The sequence below is a fragment of the Saccostrea cucullata genome, unplaced genomic scaffold (genome assembly GCF_032062105.1).
Source record: "Saccostrea cucullata isolate Sc308-1 unplaced genomic scaffold, CSIRO_AGI_Scuc_v1 ctg1136, whole genome shotgun sequence".
Classification (NCBI taxonomy): Eukaryota; Metazoa; Mollusca; class Bivalvia; order Ostreida; family Ostreidae; genus Saccostrea; species Saccostrea cuccullata.
The window spans coordinates 33072-44991 of NW_026918788.1; the positions used below are offsets into that span (position 1 = coordinate 33072).

General features: G+C 32.4%; 2 long non-coding RNA genes across 3 annotated transcripts; both read right to left on the reverse strand.

Moving 5' to 3' along the window:
- Positions 1-3155: 3155 nt before the first annotated feature.
- LOC134271218 (uncharacterized) lies at positions 3156-4969 on the reverse strand. The gene is made up of 4 exons (XR_009992983.1): positions 4637-4969; positions 4015-4074; positions 3474-3534; positions 3156-3300 (listed from the first exon to the last, which is right to left on the reverse strand). It is a non-coding gene; the product is annotated as an uncharacterized LOC134271218 (long non-coding RNA).
- Positions 4970-8255: 3286 nt separating this feature from the next.
- Positions 8256-10304, reverse strand: LOC134271227 (uncharacterized). 2 transcript variants are annotated; one of them, XR_009992985.1, is made up of 4 exons: positions 10045-10304; positions 9234-9304; positions 8571-8628; positions 8256-8386 (listed from the first exon to the last, which is right to left on the reverse strand). It is a non-coding gene; the product is annotated as an uncharacterized LOC134271227 (long non-coding RNA). The 2 variants fall into 2 exon arrangements; XR_009992988.1 differs by lacking the exon at positions 10045-10304 and having other exon boundaries at positions 9234-9349.
- Positions 10305-11920: the final 1616 nt, after the last annotated feature.

The following is an 11920-nucleotide window of genomic DNA, read 5'->3' on the forward strand; positions in this document are numbered from 1 at the left end:
AAAAAACTTTTTAAAGGATTGCATTAATTCTAGTGGTTTTGGCCACACCCCAGGGCAGAGACAATGACCACAAAATAAATAATTTTTGTTTCCTTCATCCATAGATTCTATTTGCCAAAATTTGGTTGAAAATGAATAAGTGGTTTCAGAGAAGAAGCTGAAAATGTTTAAATTTTCAAAAACGGATGATGCATAACCACGTCATTTTTAAAACTCCATATCAGGAAACTCTGAAGAGATTATCCAAATTTAAAAGAAATGCAAACAAGAAATGAAATGAAAAATAGGTATTTCCCCATGTACTAATATCTGTTTAATTTTCTTTAAGCAATTTATCTATTTATCAATTTTCAAAATACAATGTAATATAGTTCTCTCACCTTCTGCATGCAATTTTGAAAAATAAACTATTCTTGAAACTGGGTTTGAAGAAAGCATTTTTAGATTTCATTGAATCTGCAGCAGGGTTTTGTCTTAAGGAAATGGAAGCAAAGCAGGCAGGTTTTACCTGTACCCAATTAAAAAGTATAGTCCAAAACATATAGTCCGATGACGTGATGAGAAGAGATGCTGCCCAAGGAGCGAACAGGAATAAAGAAAGTAAGTCAAGTTGTCTTTTTAAACATGCCTCTTACATTTTATCGAATTGGGGACAAAAGAAGGAGTATCTTTCATCTTTTTCGTGTGTGTGAGCGGAGTTAGCGGATTGATGGCCTGTGTCTTTAATATTACAGAGACTTAAATGGTTTTGTGCAAGTGTAAATGCAGGTAACTTATAAATAAATCAGAATGAAAAAAACTGCAATATCAACAATATCTCAACTTTCATTTATTTGAATCCAGGACTTTGGGAGAACACAATATAATAAATGTAATTGGCCTAAATTGTAACAAAAGGTCAGCTTTTTTTAACTTAGTTAAGCAAGATTACTTTTGTTGGGTTGATTAATCCATGTGACACAATAAGGATATGGAAATAACGAACAATATTCAATCTCAACGTCCATTAAACAAATATACAAAATAAGAGCAGAGCAAACACGGACCTCCGAAACATCAGAGGTGGGATCAGGTGCCATGGAGGAGTGAGCATCCCCTGCTGACCGGTCACACCCGCCGTGTGCTCATTGTCATAATCAGGAAATAACGGAAAAAAATCCGTAGTCAATTCAGTGTATAAATAATGGACTAACAATTGGTATGAAAAACGTCAGTCAGCATTTCATTCAATGATAAATTGTATTTGCTGACAAGGTCATTGTATCGACCATAGAATTTACGAAATGATGACTTTAAACGAGACTGTTGATATTCTTGTTTCATCAACTTGCTTGTCAATAATTTACCTCGTTTAAGAAATTGTTCATACGTAGAGCATGCTCTTGCGTATCGAATCAACTGAGATATAAATACTCCGTATGCAGGTGATGAAGCGCAGTACAGTTAAGGCAACATTTTCTATAAAATGTCACGGAATCCGATACATATAATGTTTCACAGTTTTATTTTTGAGAAAGACACTCTAGTTAAAATAGCTATTTCTTATCTTGAAGAGTATGTCCATCGCTTTTCACATCGGTATTTTTTGACATCATGTGACCCCCTGAAGTCACGTGGGCTCCGATTTTAGGTCAAGAAATAAAATGTCAAATTTAACTCAAAAGTGCAAGGGCAAGGCAAACAAAAAATTAACTGCAAAATGTTTTATGTTATCACTATGTATCTATACTTTCTCAAAAGAAATGCTCATTCAGTTAGTTTTTCAATAAAATTAAGTTATTCAGCTTAAACAGACAGTAATGTATGAAAAATAGGATATTTTCGTAATTTTATCGTGAATTATAAATTAACTAAAGGATTACAAAGAAATGAGCATCACTTTTTGAAAACTATACAATAAAATAAATAATTTAAAATAAAAACATACTTTTTAGATTTTCGCCTTGCCCTTGCACTTTTTGATTAAAAATTGAAATCTTGGAAGAGTCAATCTAATTTTAGTTTTCAAACGCATCATTGACCCAGCATGGGAGATAACTCTTGAGCACTTAATATAGTTTGTTTACCTCGTATATTTTAAATAAAAATACATGCGGACAGGGCTGGCCTCTTTTTTTACTTAATCAAACGGTATGCATAAAAATCGTTGACCTTTCTTTTCTTTGTATCCGTTCTCCATATATTGTATACATTTAATGTCTTTCAAACCTCCCGCATTTCCTCAAAGATGTGTATATATACATGCACATGTAGTATTACATACAAACAGGTCTAATTGTTGCCGATATTTTTATATAGAACACAAATGGTAAATCAAAATATAGCCTTCATTAATAATTAATTATATATCTATTCCCCTCTCACACTACTGTGCGCATAGGCGTCGGAACCGGGTTGGGGTTGGGGGGGGGGGGGGGGGGTAGGGATTAGACTCCATACTTATTTGCAAATTATATACGTAATGTAAGCATTGGAATTTACCTTTTTCTTTAGGTTAAGCCCCCTCCCCCTTTCATTTAGCCCCCTTTCATTTGCTTCCGACGCCTATCGTACACAAACTTGTGTTAATATATATTCTTTCTGCCTATGTTCCCCTATCGCTTTCAATCAGACCGTTTAATGTTAATTAGGCGATATTAACTAGGTTTTAAGTTTTAGGAACTAATTAGAAAGGATTGGATTATACTCCTGTATTTGTTAAGGAGACAGCCATTTAATTTCGAGGGGGGGGGGGGAAGCGGATTTTAGAAATAAATACTTGCAGATCAGTGCAGTGATCTCCGAGTTTTAAACATTTTTTTTCATGTTAGACTTTTCAATGAAGGGGAAAATTAATCTGTCCTTCATTTCATTAATCGGAAATAAATATTAATCTGTCCTTCATTGACATGAAAATAAAAAAAATCTGATTTGGAAAAACTCGCCCCCCTTTCCCTCAGAATCAAACGGTGGTCCCCTATCTTATTTTTAATCAATTAGGGGGATATCTAGTCTTCTGGGTTTTTTTTAAATTTTATTAAAAAATAATAAACACAAAGCACATGCTGGACTTGTATAAGATCTTTATGGACATTAGTACCCTCCACACAAAAATGTATGCAAGTTAAGATTTTCAAATCTTAATGACCTTTTTCAACACATGAACAGTAAATAAATTAAAAAGTCAAATTATTTTATTTATCTAGAAAATTTATTAAATAAACATTTCTTTTCAAATCCAATGATAGACTGTAGGCCTAGGAATGCTGGACAGGTGCAAATTATTTCCATCACTTCATGTTCTTGGGGATAAAATGAATTCTGAAAATATGAGAAAATCAGGAAATACCATTATTGAAAAAATTTGTGTTATAAAAAATGAAATTGAAAAATGCATTGGAACATTTAACATAGAATGCATATACATGTTTTCAATTCTTCTGTTATTTTTATTATCAAAACTTTGTATGATTTATAGCTATTATTGAGCATACCATTTTCCTTAAATTAACTTCCCGCCTCGGTGAATCCATTAGTCCAAGGGAAAAGCTATGCCTACAACACAATATAATATGAAGTTATTTGCTATGAAGTTACTAAATATACATTGTAGAATAAAATGGCATTACATTTTACAAAAAAATGCTACATTGTATACTGTAGTTAATTTAAATTTGAAATTAGAAGGCCCCGGGGAAGAATAGTACCTTGTACTAATCGGGTAACCTTCTTTAAATAAAGCATTATTATTATTATTATTATTATAATTATTATTATTATTATTATTATTATTATTATTATTATTATTATTATTATTATTATTATTATTATTATTATTATTATGTAATTCATATAAATGGGAAAAAATGTGTTACAAAACTTCTCTGGGAAAGTGAAACTTTTGACATTTACAATTGTTATTGATAGAATATTTTCTTTAAAAAAAAAATTGAGTTTCTCCTTTTCCAAAGTGAAAAAAAAATGTAAAGTACATGCAAACTTTAAAAATGTGAATTGCTTTAGAAGTATACATACCCTGTGGAGAAATGATGCATTTTTCATTTATTCATTCTTTAAGTCTGATACCCTTGACAGCTGCAATGATAAAAATATTATATAAATATTTTAATGTACATGTAATCTAAAAAAAAAAATGAATATTTTTTTTCATTACTTTAGAAATTCTAGAAAATTACAACCATAGATCAGAAGTGGGGCTTCTATGTTTACAACACAATGATACTGATAATTTTTTTTTTATTGTGTATATTTGTCTGTCAAAAGACATCATTACAGCTTGTATAGACCTAGTCACTAGTGAATCATTGACTGAAACAATGAACACATATCATTTAATTTAGTTTAAATTTGTGTTACTGATGACCTCCATTATTACACATATTGTTTCAAAGAAAATGAGGTTATTGACAGGACCTCAGTACATATTTAGTGCAATTAATTTTTAATAATTCTAAAAAGTGTGCAACATAGTAGGGGGGGGGGGGTTACACACAAGGCACTGCATTACAGTTTTTCAATTACTTTGATATGATGTGAAATTAACATGAGCACACTTGGGTTTTTATGTTAACAAAAGCATGTCTACATATTGTAGATCTACACATGTAACTACATATGCGTATACATCTGTACATACCTGGCCTGGAATTTCAGTGCAGTGATCGATCTACGGAGCTGGTGCATATCGTCTCAGTTTTCTGCTATTTTCCGAAATAATGTCCTCATATTCTCGTAAAAGGAAGAAGCAATGCTGTGTCTCTTATTTCATCCCTATTTTCTTTTAAGATTGTGTGGTTATTGCATTTAAATCCACTGCAAATCTCAGCTGATGTCGCCACGGTTTTAGATGTAAACAACATTCCGTGTCACCGAGTGCAAGCGCTTGGCTGAAGCCGAATGCAGACAAACGACACATTAAAAAGAGAATTATTTTAAATACATGGTATTATATATACGAGAAAATCACTAAGTATTTTTTATTTCAACATGAACATATTGCTGTTTATTACAAATTCTTGCAAATATCGGTGAATTGTTATTTTTAGCACCATTTCCTTATATGGATCAATCAGGGCGGAGCAACTGTCATGACGTCAGACCTCATTATGACTTCATTACCATATTATTTTCATGTGTTGCCTTAACTGTACTGCGAGGTATATTGCTGCATAAGTAAGGGAAGTTGACGATAGAAAAGTTAAAGTCATCACGTTTATCATATAGCTTGGTTGTTAGATTACCATTTGTGTCTTTTTCAAGTAAAATATCCAAGTATGAAGCAGAGGTGTTGGACTCTGTGGTATCTTTTATCTCAAGCTCACCAGGATATATCGTGTCGACGTAGGAATGGAAATTATCATTATTAATTGACAATACGTCGTCGATATATCTAAATGTCGAGTTGAAGGCCACAGCAAGTGTTTTTTTCTTTTCACGCAAAAGATTTTGCATAAATTCTGCTTCATATGAATATAAAAATAAGTCTGCTAATAACAATTAAATCCATTAACCAGATATATTAATGTAGCCAGGTGTTGGATGTTGGATCCACCTATCGGTATTTGTGGTTTGTTCATTGTTTGTCTGTCTTCGTTGTCATTCGCTGTCAGTGTCACGTGATCTAGTAGGATAGAGAGAAAGGGGTGTATGAGAGAGAGAGTGAGTTGTATTCACTAACAAAACCTGTTTTTACTACCTGTCCGCCCATACCCATGCACACCGTCAAGGTAGCAGCACGACTTATTTAATGTATAGCATATAGGGTGACGTAGACTGGTTTATTATCCATATAAAATATCAAAAACCCAAGACTACAGTTCTGATCTCTACCGACGGGTTACAATGGCGCCCACGCTTATAATATTATTTTCGAGCCAGTCTACATTTTGACATCGTAAATCAACATACGATCGAGTGCTGAATACCCTATCATCTATACTTTATCTCTACCCCACAAAAGATTGATCTTCACTGCAGTGAACTGAAAATTACAAATCATCTTGTGATTTTGTGTATTGTGAAATTGTATCTTAATCTTTGTGATCCTGCCTTATCAGCTGTGTGATTCAGTTAAATTCTGGGATCCGCCATTTCATTCATTCGGGGCCCGGACTTGTATATTGCGCATGCGCTTCGTACCACCATTGTTTGACTCGACCACCCGACTTATGCCGAGTGATCATCGACTTTCTTCGTTACATGACGTCACGTCACGACTTTAGCTCGAGCTAGTTCGAATCAAACCGAACTCAATCGCGTACGAACTATCCAGATCCGATATTCCGGAAGTGTACCTGTGAACACGAGGATTGACAATTCACTTGGAATAACATTATTTCTAGGTACTGGTAATTAAATTTTTGCATTTATTTGATTATTTATTTATTTATTTACATGTTTATTTGTGTTTCCTGTGTTGTCATTGTGTCTTGTCATTGTTTTGTTCATATCATGTCATTTGTTTACATTGTCCATTCCATGTCTTTTGTTTACATTGTTCATGTGATGTCATTGTAAGCATGTACAGTATTTATGTGACAATTTGATTTATGTTTCATTTTCTGTGTTTGTTCTAGGATTAGGAATATTTTGCTAGGGTATACATTTGCACATTAGGTTAAGAGATAGCTCACAGTTACCTGCATGTTTGTAACAACACAGACTCTTACTAGAAATTCTGTTCCATTCTAATTGCACTGCATTTAACAGAATCTTAACAACCATTTAAGAGAAATGTGAGGAAGTTCAGTTCATCTCAGGAGTGGTAAGTTTGAGTTTGTTGTATCAAATTTGGTGGTTATCTTTGTGTAATAGTCAGAAACAAGTTCAATAGTGTTCTATATCAGGAGAAAAGCAGGGAATTATACTCCATATTATATTGCCCAACCGTCCTGTCCGTTTAGTTTACATGGGTTATTTTATTAGATATTTGACGTAGACAGTCCAGTCCATTTAGTTTACATAGGTTATTTATATTTGAATTAGATAAAAAAGAGATCTCAGAGTTTCCATTTTACACAATTACTTTTCATTTCTTTTTGAAAGAATTTATTGTAAATTTCTGTTGAACATATCAAACGTCACTTATTTGTTTTTTTTCAGTTTGTGTGAGTGTGTGAGAAATATTTGTTTGTAAATGTTTGCATGTATATTGACACCGAGTAGAATTCTGTCGAGTACTCAGACTCGCGGCGCTGTACGACCGTTCGTGATTTTTGCTGTGTTTTGCTTTTGCCTTCTGCAAGTGGAAGTAAGTATGTCGGATAAAGAAAATAAGGTTGAAGGTGCAGAAGGGGGAGAGGAGTTAGGTTCAGAAGAAGCTATGATCAAAAAGTTGATTGCAAGTGGTAAGTATGACATACTGCCAAAGATAAGCACGCCCAAAGTTGTTTCTGGAGCATTTCCTAAAACATATTCTGTTGGAAGAGGTAGAGCTAAACTGTCAGATAATTTCAGTTTGAATCAAACAAAGGATGATCAGGTAGTAGGACATAGTATGGGACATTCTCAGATTATTTCAACAGAAGTAATTCCCAATATCATATAGGCTAATAATTTAAGAGACAGGACAGGCGTTTAGATAATACATTTTCTCTAAAATGTGATATGATGTATTATTTTGGAAATAATTGCTGAAATTATTGCCATGTTTCCAAAAAACTTTTAAAAATTCAATCCGAATTTCCTCTGTTATAAAATATACTGGTTTCATTATTTACAAAAAAAGTAAAGGTTTGCGAACGAAATGCATGTATATTTTTGCTGAGTTAAAGGCAAAATCTTTATGTTATATCATAGAATCTTTATATGTTTTATACATGAACTATATGACCTGTATATAAATATTTATCAGTGCCAACACAATTACAATAATTGTCAAGGGTGTAACATACTAGTATAAGAATCACCAATTGTTCATACAATTTTATACAATACACTGCATCTAGATTTTGCGGCTATACAATGTACATAAACCACACTATAATATAATTTACACAATAATACACAATGAATATGTATTACAATGATTTCTAAATATATGGTATTTCTTAATAAATAAGTGTTATTTTCAATATTTCTGTACATCGACTATCAAAGGTATATGAGACAAATTTGATACTTTTCCTTTCAAGAAAAAAATACATCAACTTCCTTTCAAATATTAACTTATAATTATTGTATTTTTGGTAGCTAAATAAAAATGAAATACATCTTAAATCTCTCCTGTGTAACAAATAATTTACAAAATTTTTCATTAGGGAGTGCTTATAGGTAAATCCCCTTTTCTGTGGCAAGGTTATGTGCACCAAGTCTCAAGCTGTTAATGATTGGTCTCTCTGTTCTTTTTTTTTTTGGGGGGGGGGGATATCAGTTTAATTCACAGCATCTGAAATCATCAAAAACAACAATAACTTGATAACATTTTAATTTGGTGAATTATGAACCTTTTCTCTTTTGAATATTGATCTGATATTGTTTGTTTAAATGCTTCTCAGATATGATTTTAATGAATTTGAGGAAAAATCTTAACTTGCTGAAAAATGAGAAAATCTTTTAATTTCACCACTCACTTGATGTGCGAATTTCTTGCTGAACATCTGTTCACCTCCTGAGAGTCCAATTTTTTTGCTTACAATTATAAAAAAAGGATTAAATATATGCATAGCAGTAAAAATGCTGCATTACATGTTACAGTGTATTATACTTTCAAGTTAAATACTAAAATCTGATTAGTTTAGATGCATCTAACAATCCTTATTGTTATACTTTTAAAATTTTGTTCCTATACAAATCTATACATTTCTAATGTTTTGCTGAGCGGGCATAAAACAATTGATATTAATTAAACCACTGAGTGAGATGTTGGACCGGTCGATGAAATGTTAGACCGCTTACATGTACTGTACATCACACAATTGGTGGAGCTAAATAAATATTGAAATGAAAGGTATCACAAAACATTTACTGACTGTGTTCTCAAGCAAATAAATTTTGTCGATCCTCAAACCAAAATGTCTGGCTTTGGCCTATCTCTCTCAGGCAGACACTTTGGATCTTGGGTCTGATAAGACGCAAGTTGCCCTTGAACTCAGTAATATTTAAAATTGACATCCCTTGTATCAGTTGACAATGGTTTTCCTCGGGGTGTCAATTTAGATTGTAGCCCTCAAAAACATGCACTATTTATAGTTTACTTAGATACAGTTGTGTTCATATTTCTTGTATTTATGTACCTCAGTAGTCCATCTGCAAGCAGATTTTGTTCAATCATCCTGCCTAAGTCTGGCCTTCAGTCTACCTTCATCTACAAGTAGTCTACTCCTGGGTAAATTAAGTACTGTAGGGCTGTTTGCTCGAGCTCCTAAGAATTAAATATGAACAGTTCTTAGACAATTGTTATTAAATGAACAAAAACTTGTTGTAAGATTAAACATTCAATCTTATATGTATTTCATTTATTGATTTATAAAAAAAATGAATGAAGTTTTTTAAATAAATATATTTTATTTCATACACCACGTTGTATAACAGTGTATAATGTCTTATCTAAATTTGTACTATAAAAACTTTTAAACCTAAAAACACAGAAAAAATACAATAATATAAATAATTTCAGGACCATTGTGTTTCATTTTGCTCCATAAATTAGACAACTGTTTGTCTCAATGTTATTGATTTTTCCACACAATATATACTCATTTTTCACTTTGATTTGTACCCCAACGGAACACCTTACTTTTCTAACAACTTGATGATTGCTGTGTCTTTAACAAATAAGGCTAGTTAGTAATGTAACTTGTTGTAATTATATACAAAAAAATGCTATTTTTGTGAATAAATATTTGTCATAAAACTGACGAACACATGGAAATGATAAATTTTAATCCTCAAATGTTGAACAGTCGCGGGAACATCATACGAACTTACGAAGTACATCATGCATCAATATATAATATCCTTGCGAATTCCCATTTATCAGTAAAAACCACGTAATTCAATTTCAAAATTATGAACTAAATTGTCAGATATACATAACTAACTTACATGTACAATCTCACTGCACAGTGACCCGACATGACATCAGGCGATCGAGGCAACGTGGGTCTGCAATCTCGCATGTTTGTGACCTTCGACAGTTCAAGTTTCCTTTGGTTGATCGGGTGTCCCGGGCATAAAGAAATGGGTGACTTAAAATTGTTTAAATCATCCCTGGGCTTCTACAATGCTTCAATAATGTTTACGGCTTGTATATTTTACAAAACAATCCTCTCGGGGTTATCTACGGGAAACGACCTGGACATGTTGAGATTCGCTACGGAACTGCACATTTTATGGCAATTGTCGCAAATCAAAGAAAAAATCACGAACAACTTAATTTCTTTAATAGAAATAGACTCAACAATACATAAACTATTAAATAAAACAATAATTCTTTATTCAGATTGATTAAATATGTATTTTGCATTTTACGACTTCCAAAATCTATGGAGACCCATTGACGATGTAAAATGCTGACAAGAATCCATCCTTAAGGACGCGATTGCACGGCGTCACGTGATCACGTCATATGGTGAGTAAAAAAAGAATGTTTGCTGTAACTATTTCCGGAATAAGGAGCGTCATATGTTTGCGCTTGACAAAAGGGATTTATTTTTCTAAAGTAGAGAAAGTATAAGATATTAAAGATTGTTACGATGCACTGAGAGTGTTGGTGAGCGTTGATCATATTTTTTATCTTCGTGCATGTTTTACGATTTGACACGTCTATCTATTGTTTATCTCTGAACATTGAAATCTATTTCATTAAAAATAAATTTGATTTATATCTTGAGGTTTATATCTTCATTTTAAAATTAGAATTTTATTTAAGATTGTTGTTTATCATAGGATCCACATCTATGTATAGATAATTTCCAATAAGAGATTCAGACGGCGTGATTTACTAGATACACATATGTATAAATATTGATGAACGAAGGCGATTTTGATAAACGTATTACGGCGAAGACCACTTATGCCTAGAAGACATATCTTTTTAAAAAAGAGGATTTTGTTTTCTCCTATAAGATCTTTAGCATTTTCAGCAGTAACATCGACCGCGTAAACATTCAATCATCGTCGCACATATATATTGTAAACGATTGTTGTAAAATGTTTTATGCGTCGTATTGAAACACAACACACTTCTGAAAGAATACCAGGGAAGATGTGAACATAAATAAATAAAAGAAACATGTGAACTCATCATGCTTATGGGAATACATTTGAAAACTGTTTGTTTTTTTAATCACATGGACATGAACATAGATGTTTCACTCCAGCATATATCATAAAGCGACGGAAAGTTATTTCAATCAATGATTATTTTTGAATCAAAACAGTAGATCTATAGTTTTGACGTCAATTGTATCATTATGACGTCACAATGGAGATAGCGCTCATCCATGTACAGCTAGGAGAAAATGAAGTGTACTTACTTGAAAAGAATCGGAAGGAAAACTATTTGTAAATGACTAAATGTGAATATTTAGAATAATCAGAATTACTATAATTTGGCCAGTAAGATTATTTATGGATGAATACATTTATTTAAAAAATATATATATAATGCAGTTACAAGTTTTAGAAAATAACCTCTATTCATTCAATGTGTTTAAATGTCTGAACCCCACCCCCCACCCCGATTCCAGGTCACTAAGAAGAAACATCGCTGAGTGTTCAAAGCATGAAGAATGAGGCCTTTGAGGACTGTGCACTGGTTTATAATATATTATTTATTTATATTGATTATAGTAACAAAATGAATGTTTTGGAAATGAAAAACTGAGTTTGAAAAAAAAATAAAAGTTATTTTCGTGACCACTGTCGGTGATAAGTAAATCATTGTGCTTCACATATACATGTAAAATGAGCATCAGCT